A 15359-nucleotide genomic window follows, 5' to 3' on the forward strand; every position below is an offset into this window, starting at 1 on the left:
AGCTGCCCCGTGCCAGCGCCGCGGGGCCGGCATAAAGCGCGCGCGCTCGACTCCGGCAACCGGCGGGGCCGCGCACGCGCCTGGCCACCCCGCGCACGCGCACACGCGCGCCGCCGCCGCCGCCGCCGCCGCCGCCGCCGCGCCCGGGTCACGTGGGCAGGCGGCGGCGACAGCGAGGCCGAGCGTGGAGGGGGCGGGGGCGGGGGCGGGGCCACTTCCCCTGGCCGGCTCCGCAGCGCCGCGCAGGCGCGTGAGGCCCGCGCCGAGCCCGGCCCCGCCTGCTCGCGCTGAGAGTCAAGATGGCGGCGAGGGGGAGCGGGAGCAGCCCCGGAGCCTGAGCCGCTGACAGGGGCGGACTGCGCGGCGGCGGCCGGAGGAGGATGGCCCGCGGCGCTGGCGCCGGAGCGGACGGCGGTGCGGGCGGCGGCGGCGGCGGCGGCGACGGCGGCGGCCGCGGCCCCAACAGCGGCAGCGGCAGCGGCAGCAGCAGCAGCAGCAGCGGCAGCAGCAGCGGCGGGAGGAGCCTCCGGGGTGAGTGAGTGTCCCTCAGTGTGTGTGTGTGTGTGTGTGAATGTGTGTGTGAGTGTGCATATGTGTACGTGTGTGTGTTCGTGTGAGAGAGAGCGCGCGCGAGAGAGACACACAGCGAGCGCCCCTGAGGGGCGGCCGTGTCCGGGGCTGAGGCGGCCGCGGCTGAGGCGCGAGGTGTGGCCCCAAGTGGCGGTCGCGGCGGCGACGGCGAGGGGCGGGACCCCCGGCGCGGGGCGGCCCGGGGTGGGCGTGAGCGCGGCCCTTCCCGACTCCCCCCCCCCCCGTCCCCCGCCTCGGGGAGAAGTAGTTGCGCGGGTCCGAGCGCCCTCGCGTCCCGCTCTGACAGGTCGGGACGGGAGACAATGCGGAGCCCGCGCGCGATCGCGCGGCCGCGCTCGGCCGGGAGGACAACTTTTCTCTCGGGGTGGTCTCGGCGGAGCCCGGAGCGGCCGCGGGCGCCGCGTCCGTCCGTCTGTCCGTCCGTCCGTGTCCGTCCGTCTGTCCGTCCGTCCCGGCGCCGACGAGAGAAGAGGCCTCCGCAGTTCGGCGCTTCTCGGAACCAAGACCCCTGTTTTTTGTTTGTTTATGCTGCACAACCTCTTTCATGAAAAAAAAAAAAAATAGATTTTCCCCCTCCCCCAAATTGGCAGAAGAACTTGGCGCTTTTTCTTTTTTTTTTCTTTTCTTTCTTTATTTTTTTTTAATTTTTTGAGTTCACAGGATCTTTTGTCTGCATGGCATCCATTTCTGGGAGAGGGCTGCGAAGAAATGACTTATTGGGGGTCGGGGGGTGGGGGGGCGCAGGTCGGCATAAATCCGGGAAGGAAGATCGGAAAAAACGCTCTGGCCAGATTCAGGCACGCTCATGGCAGCTGTGATGCAACTTGTCCAGGAATTTGGTGGCGGTTGGGAGGGGGGTGAGGTGGGGTGGGGTGGGGTGGGGTGGGGTGGGGGACCGACCGCAGCACCTCTTCTTCGTCGTCGTCGGGGCTGGCTGTGTGCCTGGTTCTTCCAGGGCTGGAGAACGAGCCCCGGGAGAAGAGTGACCGGCTGGCTGGGGTGGGGGGGTCGGGGGAGGGGGGAGTGGACCAGAACCAGGTTCTAGGCGGTCCTCCTGCTGCCCCATTTTCAGGGCGCTCTTCTCTCTGCCCTCCTGAGCCTCCTCTGCAGGGATCGGATTCCTCCCCGACACTCCCGGGGGTGGGGGGCCCCCTGTTTGTTTGTTTTGTTGTTGTTGTTGATTTGTATGTGTGTGTGTGTGTGTGTGCAAACAAGTTGAAGGCAGAAACGAGCTTCACTCGGATTCTCGACGACTCCTGTCGATGACCTCAAGTTAACTGATGATTTTTTTTTCTCCCCCCCCAACCTGAATTTAATAAGAAGTGGCCTTCCGATTCGAGTTGTCATGGCCTCTGTCTCCAGTTCCCTCCTCCCCCCCCCCACCCCCAAAGCACAGGATGGCGTCTTGTGGCATGCATTCACTGAATTCCCTCTCTCCAAACTGTCCAAACCTCGTTTGGCTGGCCTCAGGCACCCCCCACGGCGAAGACCGGTTCTTTGTTATCAGGCTGTAATTTTTGGATTTAAAGTACCTGTGGTTGAGTTTGCCAGGTTCTGTCACCGTGGAATTTGTAGGTGCCTCGGCTGGTGTGTTGCCACGAACTGCAACGTCAAATGATTTCTGCTTTCAGAGGCGGTGGCATGGCATTCACAGAAGGAAAGTTGTGCCTGGTGTTCAGGGATCCCAAGGGGGTCATTTTTTGAAGGTTGGCTAGTGTTTGGGGACAGGACGGGTCGCTCTAGGAGAAAAGAATGCTACCTCTAGACTTGGCCCTGGGGAAAGTGAATGTAGTAACCCTAGGAGCCTCAAGACTGCCCCTGTGAGTTCTCTAGGCAGCGGGAGTGGTGTAGGTGTTCAGGTTCGAGGAAGATGAGCCGGGCCTCAGGAGTCCAAAGAACTTCCTGGAACACTTGGGACTCGAACAAGCTGTGAAGGTTTTATAGATTTACCGAGAGATTGGAGTTGGTTACTTTGTGAGGAAACAGCCAGGGCATACTATGGAGGCCGGCTTGGGGGGAGCGGTCATAGAGAAACTGGGGTGAGTGGATGACTCGGTTTCCTTGGGAGTGGAAGGAGGAGGATTTGAGTGCTGGATTAAGGGGATTTGCTTTTTACCTTCTTTATGCAAGACATGAAGGCACCTTTGAAAAATTGGAGGCTGGACGTTACTGGGATAAATGAGCACGATGACTGTGTCAGTGATTTACAGGTTGAGTTAAGAAAATGAACTAGGGATGACTGTAGCTGTTGCCGTTACCTGGATATAGGAAGAGAGGAGACCCCAGACTAGATCAGTGGACAGCACGCACAGCAGCTGTTGTTTTTGTGGTCAAATATACAAGACCATAAAGTTGACCTTTCGAGGAGTTTTAAGTGTCCCAGTCTATGGCGTAAGAACATGTGTACTGTTGTGCAGTCATCACCACCTGTCTCTAAAACTCTCACCTCTCATCTTCTCCAGGGGAAACTATACTTGTTAAACATTAACTCTGTATCCCTTTATCCCCAGCCTTTAGTAACTGTCATTCTACTTCCTGTCTCAGTGGCTGTGACTGTTCTAAGGTACCTCTTGGAACGAAAATTATACATATCCTTCACCTGTTCAGTCATTTAACCTGTTATCCTTTAGGTTCATCTGTGTGTCAGAATATTTTCTTTTTAATGCTAAGCAATACTTTGTGTGTCACACCATATTTTGTTCGAACATTTGTCGTGAGTCTTTGGTTGGCTCCCACCTTTTTGCCATTGTGGGTAATGCAGTGAACATGAGTGTGCCAATACCTGTTTCAGTCTGTGCTTTCATTTCTTACAGGTATATGGCCAGAATTTCATTACTCTTTGGGGCCATACCCAGAGGTCCTCAAGGTTTACTCCTGGCTCTGTGCTCAGTGATCACTCCTGGTGGTATTCGGGGACCATATGGAGTGCCAGGGCTTGAATCCAGGTTGGCTGCATGCAAAGCAAGCGCCTTACCCTCTATACTGTCCTGCCTACTGCATATCCAGATATTTTTATATTCCACCAATGCACGGGTCTCCAGTTACTCTACATTTATATCATTCATATTTTGATAATAGTAATCCTAATGGGTGATCATAATGGGTGTGAAGTGGTATTATTTTGGTTTTCATTTGCTTTTTCCTAGTGACTAGAGATACTGAGCATTTCTTCTTGTGCTTATCAGCTTTTTGTAGATTTTGTTTTACTGTGCTGGGGAGGGAATCCAGGTCTCTTCTTTGCAAGGCATGCACTTTACCAGTGAAGCACATTCCTGGCCTGTGTTTTATACAGGTTTTGGTAAAAAGGTTTTGGGGTGTTTTGATTTGGGTTGGATTTTTTTTACCCATTTTTTTTATTTATTCGAGGGGATGGGGCTGGGGCTGGGGCGACGGGGGATTCTTAGCAATTCTGCATGGGTACACAAACACGCGCTCGCACACACACACACAGAGGGGCTCAGTGTGCTGCTTGGGCCTTGCAGTTCAGGGGATTACCTAAATTAGCCTGGCAGTACTTGGGGACTTTCTTGGCTACAGAACTCTGCTCAGGGGTCTCCAGGACTGTACCCAGTGCTTAGGGAGACAGTGTGGTGTTGGGGGTAGAACTGGGATAGGAAACATGCCAGGAATGTACCTTAATGCCTGTCCATACTGTTGGCCCCTGCCCTTTCTTAAGTGAAGTCTTTTTGCTTTTGTTATTGTAGATCTCAGTATTTTTGCATGTCAGTCCCTTGTCATATATATGATTTGCAGTAGTTCCTACCATTTCTTGCATTGCCATTTCACTCTTGCTAAAGTGTCATTTGATGCTCAAAAGTTTAAATTTGAATAAAACCCAACTTCCCTAGTTTTTCTCTTGCTTCTTTGCTTGTCTTGTTATACCCAAGAACTTGTTGACAAATCCAGTGTCATGAAGTTTTTTTGCTACTGTTCTTTTTTTCCCAAGAGTTGTTTTTATCTCTTATGGTTCGATCTTTGTATGTAAATATTCCACTCTCCAGCAACATTTGCTGAAATTTATTTTTAACAGTCTTAGAATCCATATGGAAAATCATTTGACTGTATATGTGTTCTGTAAGCTCTATTCCAGTGGTTTTCAACCACCAGTCTGCAGGTGTAGAAAGATTGGAAACTACTAGTCTACTCCTTGCTACTTGTTTGTTATGTTTTGGGCCCTTACCCAGCAGTGTTCAGGGCTTACTCCTGGCTCTGCACTCAGGGATCACTCATGACTGGCTCCAGGGACAATATGTGGTGTCAGGGATTGAATCTGGATTGGCCATCTGCAAGGCAAGAACCCTGCCTGCTGCTGTACTATATTGCTTTGACTCCTATCCCTTGGTTCTAAATGCTGGTCTATAGACACTGGTCCACATGCAGGGCAAATGTGTTGCAGGTATAAAAAGCTCGAAGCATGCTGATCTGTTGTATTCTGCTGGGTGTAAGTCTCTCTTTATGCTTTGACTATCACTGCTTTAAAGCAAAGCTCCAAAACTTATTTGCCCCACTGCTCCCCAGTCAAGAGAAAAAAAATCACTGTGTTCACCGAAAAATCTACCTTAAGTAAACGGAGTGTGTGACCCCCCCCAGTTGCCCAGAGAGGGTGATACTCACCACTTTGGGAAAGCTGTGTTTAACAGTAAGTGTTGGAATCAGGAAATGTGAAACCTCCAGTATTAAATTCTTTTTAAGGTTGTTTTGGTTATTTGGTGTCTCTTGAGATTCCATATTTCAGAATGGATTTTTCTGTTTCTTCAAAAAGAGTGACATTTGGAATTTTTTTAATTGGGATTGTATTGAACCTATGTAATGTTTAAGGTTATTTTGATGTTTAACAGAATTAGGTGTTCCAGTCCATAAAAACAATATGTCCATTGTTGCCTTTAATTTCTTCTTACATGCTGTAGTTTTTATAATACAAGATTTTCATCTCTGGGTTAAAATTCATTGTTAAATATTTTATTCTTTTTGATGCTATAGTAAATGAGATTGATGCCCTTTGTTGTTAGTACATAAAATACTGCTTATTTTTGTATTTCAGTTTTGTATTGTTTTAGGGTGGGGGGGTTATTTTTTTGTTGGATTTTGGTTCACACCAGATAGTACTCAAAACTTATTCCTGGCTTTGTGCTCATGAATTACTCCTGGCTGGGTTCAGGGGACCGTATGCAGTGTGAGTGATTGAACATAGGTTGGTCACACACATCTTTACTGTATGCTATACTGTGTCTGGTCCTGCATTCTGTAAATTTTACTGAATTCGTTTATTACTTCCAACATTTGTCTTTGTGAAACCTTAGAGTCTTCTACTTATAAGACAGTGTTGCTGTGAACAAAGATAAATTTTCTTTTTCCTTTCCAACTTGTATGTTTTTTCTTGTTACATGAGCAGTTGCTCAGGGTAGGATATTTAGTACTACAGAGAATAGTTCAGTGAAAAGTTCAGTGAAAGTGCATATCCTTGTCTTCGTCCTTAGGGAAGAAGATTAGTCTTTGGTTTTTGACCACTGAGGATGGAGTTAAAGGGTTTTGTGGGTTTTGTTTTGTTATAGCCTTTGTTTATGTTCATGTTGAGAGTTCAGTTTTCGTAGTTTTGATCATTGTGTGTGTGTTATTTTTTTTAATTTTATTGAATCACCATGAGATAGTTACCATTGTGTGTTTTAGAAGGTACATTTTAAGAAAAATAGTTACAGGTGCTGAATTTGTAGCCTGTTGAATGAGAAAATTCTTGTGTGGTTAGTAGAATAATAATCCTGAGTTAACAAAAGCATAATCTCTGTACATTGGCAGCCATGTTTGTCTGAAAAAAAAAGATTCTACAGCTATTTAATAGGGAAGAATGACAGTATTCAAATAACAGTACAAATATATGACTAAATGATACAGTTTAGTTTTGCTCACAGTTGTTTTCCCAGTATCTAGTTTAATGCCAGGCACATAATTGCTCATTAAACTGATAAAATGAATTATGAGGCAGAGGATCAGGTTTAAATAATAAACTTTTAGGCACATTGTTCAGGGGCCAGAGAGATTGTACAGCAGATTGGGCACTTGTCTTGAAGCTTGCAGCCAACCTCAGTTGGGTAACCTGGCACCATATGTTGTCCCTCAAGCACTGCCGCAAGGAGTGACCCCTAAGCACAGAGCCAGGACCAAGTCCTGAGCACCACCAGGCATAAACCCCAAACCAAAAAAAATAACACTTGAGCATGTTGTTTATAATTTTTCAGTGACAGTATTTCAAGAATTCCAGTCAAGAATCAAACATAGTCTTCACTTGAAAAAGAAGCAAATGGCTTTTTCCAAAATAGATCATCTTTTAAAAGTAACATTTTTCTGTTAAAGCTGGTGCCAGTGCAAGGTAGTTTTTAGAATCCAGAAATTCAAAGAAAGGTGTAGATCTCAAGAAATACTTTTGTGTCTGTTGTCTGAATATTTGTAATAAGTAGAAGTATGCTTTACATGATTTATTTTCAAGACAAGTTTTGAATATTCAATTCAAACTGTAGGACCTTTCAGTTTTCTTTTCATGTCCCCCCTGTGATGACTGGTGGATGGGGCACTTGTTCTTGGTTGTGCTTGCATTCTTAGTTTGGTGTTTGCTGGGAAACCTGCACTTCAGTTGTGTTTCTCTGGTCTGCTGTGTTCCCCACACGCGTCTTTGTGGGGGATTGTATTCCCAGCCATGGTACTCACACATCTTTAGATGTGGTGTTGGGCAGTGGGCCAGAGATTGTGTACTTTGTTGTGGTGCCAGGGGTTCATAAATAGTAGAGCCCCCCAGGACATGCTCAGTGCATTCAGGCAATCCTAGGGATCAAACTCACAGCTTCACATATGCTTCTGACAGTCTGCAAGTTTGATGTTACTAGGGGATGTAGCTCAGTGTAGACCACATGATTTGTTTGATCCCCCTCATCACAAACTAGCAAATAAATGCAAACAAATTTGACATAAATTGAGCCTTTCACAATATCTGTAATCTCAATAAATTCAAGAACATACATACTAAGGACTTCGTGCTATAACTTAATAAATCCACGTGAGGATTAATAATATGTTACGGTTGGAATAATCACTTTACTCCAATACACCGGAAGTTCTTTTTTTTTTTTTTTTTTACTTAAGTATTTTTTTTTTTTTTTTATAATTTATTTATTTATTGAATCACTGTGGGAAAAGTTACAGAGATTTCGGGTTTAGGTCTCAGTCATGTAGATACCGTCCGGAAGTTCTTTAAATCGTGGATTCAAAGTAATCACTTTATTTTGAGGTAGGTGGCTGCACCAGTGGTGCTCCAGGCTTACTCCGAGCTCAGTGCTCTGGGGGTCATTCCTAGCTGTGCTCATAGGAACATTCTGTGCTGGGGATTAGGCAGGGCCTCCTGCAAGCAAAATGGGGTGCAGTGTCTCCTCCATTTGGGGGAATTTCCAAATACAGCTTGATGTAATAGAATCTAGACTGGGAATCATCCCATTCACAGTTTTACTACGACTATTGATAGTTTTGGAAGCTATTTTAGGCTTAAAGCTATTTGAGGCTTAAATTTTCCTCATCTGTGAACCAATAAGCAAATAGAGAAATATCCACGCATAATAGCAATGTTTTACATAGTAATTTTGTCTTACCAGGTGTGTGTGTGTGTGTGTGTGTGTGTGTGTGTGTGTATGTTCTTTTTTACTTTATTTTATTTTTGCTTTTTGGGTCACACCAGCAATTCTCAGGGGTTACTCCTGGCTCTGCAGTCAGGAATCACTCCTGGCGGTGCTCAGGGGACCATATGGGATGCTGGAATTCGGGAAACCCGGGTCGGCCGCATGCAAGGAAAACGCCCTACCTGCTGTGCTATCGCTCCAGCCCTTATATTATTATTTTAAATGGAAAGGGTTATTGGAAAGTAGGTGGGAAAGGAAAAGAATCTCCCCAGCAGGGGAAAAACTTAGCATAGTTCTTAGCATACTGAGTTCAAAATCTTGTTTTTTTTTACTTCATCCTTTCTCTAGTGACACTTCCTTGCTAGTCTGAACTTTGTTTGGGGGGCCACTTCCACCAATGCCTCCCGGACTATCTGGTGTTGGGAATTGAATCTGGTCTTCTGATGCAAAGCATGTGCTACAACCCCTTCTTGAGCTCTCTATCCCCTTAGCCCGCTTGGCTCATCTGTTACTGAGCAGCCTGCTCACCAGAGTCTCTTTCACTTGTCCTCTTACTGTATTGCTACCACACTTAAAAAAAAAAATCCTAAAAAAAAATCCAACTGGAACATGTTACTTCTTGAAAAACACATATAGGTTATGGAGCTGAAGTGATAGTACAGCAGGTAGAGAGCTTGCCTTTCACGAGGCCAATCTGGGTTCGACACCTGGCTCCCCATGTGATCCCACTGAAACTGCTGGGTGTGCTCCCTCTCCCCCAAAAAAAGAAAAGGGGGGGAAAACATGTTACTTCTGGGTACTTGTTCTCCAAACCAAAATATTAATTTGAAAAGAGCACACCTTTGTTCATTGCAGTGCTTTGTATAATAGCGAGGATATGGAAACAACCCAAATGTTCAATGACGGGTAAGTGGTTAAAGACGTGGTATTTGTATATCATGGAATGCTGTGAAGCCATGAAAAGTGAAATCTTGCACCTCTCTATAACTTGATTAGACGACAAGTCAGAGGGAGAAGTGCAAATACCAGCTGATCTCACTTATCTGTAATATAGAGGTTTAGACACAAAGGAAGGGAGTGAACAGTACCAAATGATAACAAACTCTTGATCCTGGATTACAGAAATGGAACTTCCGAGTCAGGCAGGAACAGGGGCAAGAGAATGAGTGAACTGGAAGTGATATAGGAACATGGTTGCTTTCTTGCAGGTGGTAAGGTGTGGTATCTGTACCAAGTCTATAAAGGTTAACAACTGTCATAAACACATAACTCACATGATAGTGTTTAAATTTAATAAAATTAAAGAAAATAGCATGGGCAAAAAATGGCCTTGTTCTTGTGCGAAAACCAAAAACCACCTGTGTTAACTTTGTAGACTGTGTCCCACCTCAGAATTCCTACCGCTTTAAGCAGACCAAGTTTTATTCACTATTTGAAGTTCTATTGTTTTGGTTTTTTTTTTTTTTTTTTTTTTTTTTTTTTTGGTTTAGGTAAGGACTGTGCTTCCTCTGACTCAGGGATTGACCCCAGGCCTAGACATGGGGTTACCCATTGAGCAATCTCTCCATCTCTGCACTTGGACTCCTGCTTGTTCTTTGTCATCTGTCAGCTGTTGGTGGCCCTTCCGTTATCACTTTTCTCCTTTTTTCCTTGACAGAAAACTGTTTTTGTTCCTGCAGTGCAAAAGCTTGGAGATGATTCATCACCTACTCTAGGGATAAATTTTGATTACTCAAAGTCAATCAACTCAAGGAATTTTCTGTAAACTATTAGTCAGATTGAAACTAGGAAGATAGTCTATTTCTTGGGTAGAGGATTCTGTCTCCTGTTGTTTTAAACAAGAGAACAAGAGTCAGTTGTCACTGGTAGCTATGTCTAGTTGCAACAGATGGCGAAGCATGCCCTGAGTTTGACAGAGCAGAGCAGCAATCTAGGTCCTTGTTACCACATGAACCATATTATACTGAACCCGAGGCCATCCCTGCCATGGAATTGTTCTCCAAGGATTTGCCATCAGATGTCTCCTGATACCTTTGTGATTCTTCGAGACCCAGTTCAGACATTGTCTTTCCCAGTTGCCATGCATTCAGTACTTTAGATCTCTCTTCTAGTCTTTGTTGCACTGTATTGTCACTTGCTTGCATGTCTGTCACTTCCAGAGGACTCTACTTTGAACTAAAATCTAGGGCATTGGACAATGTCTGGTACATTGCGGATAATAAGTGAATTGAGTTGTTTGGATGAAATAGTAATATGAAAAGGTGCTTTGTTAGCAATAGTTGGAGGCTCCTAAGTTCTGTTTGGGAGCCTAGTGACCCCTCTGGGTGATTCTTGGCCTGCTGGGGTGATGGTTCAGATGTGGTTCTCAGATGTGGTACTGCTCAGAGTGATGCTCAGGGGTGCAGGGAATGGAACCTAGGGTTGGCCACATGAAAGGCATGTGCCCTACCTACTGTATGTCTTGTAAGCCATTTTTAAGTATTAGGTATGGTGGTATTGTCTTTGAAATGAAATGGAGTGTTGAATGAATGGAGAGAAGGTTAGCACACACCTTGACAAGGATGGAAGAGGCTTTGGCCTGCAACACACATACCATTAAGGCACTGCCACCTACTTTGTGACTTCTAGACGGTGTTTTTCCATTGTTGGTAGGAAATATACACTGGTGAAGGGACAGGTGTTGGAACATTGTATGACTAAACCCAATCATGAGCAACTATTTATCTCACAATGCAGTGATTTAACAAAATTATTTAAACAACAACAACAAAAGTAAAATGGAAGGGCTGGAGAGATAGTACAGCAGGTAGGGCAGTTGCCTTATACATGGCCAACCTGGGTTCAATCCTCAACATCCCATATGGTTCCTCCCCTCCCCCCAAGCCTGCCAGGTGTGATCCTTGAGCACAGTACTAGAAATGAGCATCACTGGGTGTGGGCCCCCAAACCAGTAAATAAATAAACATTTGTGAAATGGAAAAAATCAGTTAAGACCAGATATACAGTGTTCTTTCTTTCCTGTCGTCAGGAATCTAAAAAAGTTTTCACTTTGATGAAGAATGTAATGGTCTTCTCTGGTCACAGGCATTTTAATGAAAATTTTTAACACTAAAGCAAGCTTCTGAAAGGAAATATAATTGTGTTACTATGTTTTATGTCTCTTTATCTCCCCCCCCCCCCCCCTGTTCCCTTTTCTGCTACCCTCATTTCTTGAATGCCAGAACTAAGATCATGTGTCTTTTCCCTATATTTTGAAACTATTTTACCTGGGTTTTATTTGTGAATTTTTTAGAGAAAATTTTCTTAATATGCCTTGTAAGGCCTCATTACTCTTCAGACTTTCCCAAAATATTTTTTGCTTGCTTCAGACTAGACAGTGTTTTCTGGTCAGCAAAAACAAAACAAAGCAAAGCAAAAGCTCTGGGCAGAGCTAGAGTGTTTGTCACAAATGTTAATAATAGTTCATGACAGAGAGATTTCACTATAATCTTAATTTTGAAGTCATCCTGTCACATTCTTCAACAGTTCGTTTCTGATAAAGGAGGAGGGATGGGGAGGAAGAGTTAAAATTCCTGAGCTGGTATACTTGACTATTTGTTGGTTTCAGTCAATAAACTTTAATATAGTCACTTGCATGATTGAACACTTTTTGGGGGGAGCCAGAGAGAGAGTGGGTAGGGCACTTTGCCTTGCATGCTGCTGACCCAGGCTTAATCTCCAACACTCCATACAGTTCCACAAGACTTATTAGGAGTGATCCCTAAAAGCCAGGAGTGAGCCCTGAGCACCACCAGTTGTGACCCAAAAAAAATATATAAATATTTTTAAATGTAAAGTAAGTAAAGTAAAGGCCCTCCCGTTGATCGTCGATTTGCTCGAGCGGGCCCAGTAACGTCTCCATTGGAGACTTTGTTGTTACTGTGTCTGGCATATCGAGTACTCTCGGTAGCTTGCCGGGCTCTCCAAGAGGGGCGGAGGAATCGAACTCGGGTCGGCCATGTTGGCCGCTTGTAAGGCGAACGCCCTACCCGCTGAGGAATAGAAAAATAGAATGTACGCTTAAAAAACTAGTATGTATTGGCATGGTTCTGAATAGGTAATTTTGTTGTGTTGACTTTAAGGAACCTTATTTTGATGTGTAATTATTTACTCTGGATGAGTTAACTCCCTTGTACTTTAGTTTCCACCTTTGTAAAAATTAGTAGTATTACCTTATAGTTTTCATTTGATTGATCAAGGTGGCATACATGAAAACAGAGTTTTGGAACATAAGTCTCACTTTCTCTGTCAGTTTTTCAAAGTGGATAGTGTTGAGATTTCTTATGGATTTATTCTTGAGTAAAAATGTCTAAATTCAGGCATTTTGTATGTGTAATAGCAGCAGTGACTAGCTCCCTAGAATACAGTTTAAACTCCTAGTAATGGATCAAAGGGTTTTTTTTTTTTTTTTATAATTCTGCCTCTGCTTGTTCTTGAAACTTGGTTGTTATTCCTGCCACAGCCCCACTATATTCTCTCGCTATAGAATTTTTTCACTTTCTTAGTGAGCCTGGGCTGGAGCGATAGCACAGTGGTAGGGCGTTTGCCTTGCACGCAGCCAACATAGCCGACCCGAGTTCGATTCCTCCGCCCCTCTCGGAGAGCCCGGCAAGCTACCGAGAGTATCTCGCCCGCACGGCAGAGCCTGGCAAGCTCCCCGTGACGTATTCGACATGCCAGACACAGTAACAACAAAGTCTCCAATGGAGACGTTACTGGGCCCGCTCGAGCAAATCGATGATCAACGGGAGGGCCTTAGTGAGCCAGATCCTGCTGTCTCCTTGATCCTTCACCTAGTCAGTTCCCTGTATTTGAGACGTTGGTTTGGTGTCCAACACCATTCTCTATTACCTTTACTAAGAAAATGGAAAGTTTACACTTTGAATTGTTAATCTCAGATCTTATCTTAAATGGCACTTTCTCATCAGCCCACATAAGATACACTTTTAGTACATCACATACAGAGATTTTATAAAAATGCAACAAGGGGGCCAGAGAGTTTGTACAGTGGGTGAGGGCACTTGTTTTGCACATGTCTACCCGGTTGGATCCCTGGAACCCCATATGGTTCCATGAGCACTGCTAGGAGTGATCCCTGAGGTAATGTCAGGAGTAAACCCTGAGCACTGCTGGGTGTGGCCCAAACACCAAAAGCTTTCAAACATAAAAATGCACCAGAATCATAATGCTTAAAATGCAGGGCTGTATCCAGCCCCAGGCACTCTGACTCCAGAATTCCTCAGCTCCCTTCATCTCTGGTTCCTCTGTAATTACCTACTTACCAAGTTTGCTCCTCTGGTTTTCAAGCAAATAGTATGTCTTGTTTCTAGTATATTGCAGTCCTCTGTGCACACAGGCACACAGTAGGTGCTCAGAAATAACAAACACGAATTCTCTTAGATGAGACCAGTGTTAACTTCTTTGTTTGCTTTGTTTTGTTTTCGGGCCATACCCAGTGGTGCTCCTGAATCTGCACTTAACTCCTGACTGCGCTCAGGGATTAACTCCCAGCAGTGCTCAGGGGACTATATGGGATGCTGGGGATAGAATCTGGGCCAGCCACACACAGGGCAAGTGTCCTACCCTTTGTATTCTTGCTCCAGCCCCACTTACTTTTTTTCTTTTTCTTTTTTAAGAACTTTAAAAATTATTTCTCTCTTTGTAGGTTTTTTATTTGTTTTGGGTATTTGAAACACACCTGGTGGTGCTCAGGGCTTACGCCAATTTCTATGCTCAGGGATCACTCCTAATGGTACTAGCAGGTGTATATATAGTGTCTAAGATCATACCAGGGTCGCCCATGTGCAAGGCAAGCACTTAACTCCTATACTGTCTCTGGCCCTGGGAATAGTTCATTCTGATTAAATTCCTCAGTACCTTTCATTTACTACATACTTTAGAAAATAGTCCTCTCTTTTGGTTTTTGCACCACATTTGGCAGAGCTCAGAAGCTATTCCTTGCTCAGTGCTGGGAGTTTCCCCTGGTTGTGTTTGGCGGTGCTGGGCATTGCACCTGGGCCTCCTGCATGCAAAGCAAGCACTCCAGTCCTTTGTGTCATCTCCTGGCTCCTGCACATCATCTTTATATGCTATTGATACAAAGAGAAATTAATATAAAATAGTTTATTATGGTTTTGAAATAGATTATATTACTCAACAAAAAAGAATGAATTTCCCCCGTGAACTGTTAAAATGAAATTATTTGTAACTAGTTTCCAAGAGGTACATAGGGTTTGTTTTTTTTTAATGTCCACTAGTTTATAGACGCTGGATATTTTGGGGGGAGGTGATGTTGTTTATTTGCTTTTTTCCCCATATATTGTGGTATTCTGGAGCTCTTGCTGGCCTTTACACTACGCCCAGTGCCATGGACGGAACAGGGTTTGCTGCTTGCAAGGCAAGCACCTTACCTTCTGTACAACTTCTTCCTCGCCTCTGATCATTCGTATCGACCTTTTCGTGCATATGATTTCTGGGTCTATATGGAGTTTAACTAGAAGTATCCCACCTTTTTCCCCACCTTCTAAGGATTAAACTTAGGAACCTGTGACTACAAAATAGAAGCTCTACCACTTAGTCACATCCCTGCTTACCCTAGCCCCAAATATTCTGCATATTTGGGGTTTGGAGGCCACGCCTACTGGTGTTCAGAGACTCCTCTCCGCTTTGTGCTTGGGGGCCTCTCCTGGTAGTGCTCCAGGGACCATACAGTGGGAAGAAGGGTCTGCCAAAAGCAAGACAAGTGCTTTTATTAACCCTTGTACTATCTCTCTGGCCTCTCAAGTGTATTTTAAACCTAAATTGTGATGTATGCCCAAGATAAGTGATTTAGCCATCAGTCACAGGCTGGGAATTGATTTAAGGCATGCACATTGAATTGATATTTATGGGAAAAGATGAACTGTCCTTAACTTTTAACAGAGTTTTCAAATAAATACCTCCCATCATCTTGAACTAATCAGGATAGAGTAATCAGAAAAGTTTTTTTTTTCATGAATGTTCTCACTGTACCAAAAACTTCGCTTCTTCGGTTGGTCTTCTGATTCCTTCATCTTTTCCGCAGAGTTTCTA

At 44.8% G+C, this 15359-nt stretch overlaps 1 protein-coding gene and 1 non-coding gene across 2 annotated transcripts in view; both read left to right on the plus strand.

Moving 5' to 3' along the window:
• The first annotated feature begins 289 nt into the window (after positions 1 to 289).
• Positions 290 to 15359, plus strand: part of BTBD7 (BTB domain containing 7) — a 93483-nt gene continuing 78413 nt past the window's right edge. Inside the window, exon 1 of the mRNA XM_056133515.1 lies at positions 290 to 531. The gene's annotated coding sequence lies outside the window, so the exon portion shown is untranslated. The remainder of the gene's footprint in view (positions 532 to 15359) is intronic.
• LOC130042253 (U6atac minor spliceosomal RNA) lies at positions 10767 to 10889 on the plus strand. Its single transcript, XR_008795191.1, has one exon. It is a non-coding gene; the product is annotated as a U6atac minor spliceosomal RNA (small nuclear RNA).

Source organism: Sorex fumeus, unplaced genomic scaffold, assembly GCF_029834395.1.
Source record: "Sorex fumeus unplaced genomic scaffold, SorFum_2.1 ptg000098l, whole genome shotgun sequence".
Classification (NCBI taxonomy): domain Eukaryota; kingdom Metazoa; phylum Chordata; class Mammalia; order Eulipotyphla; family Soricidae; genus Sorex; species Sorex fumeus.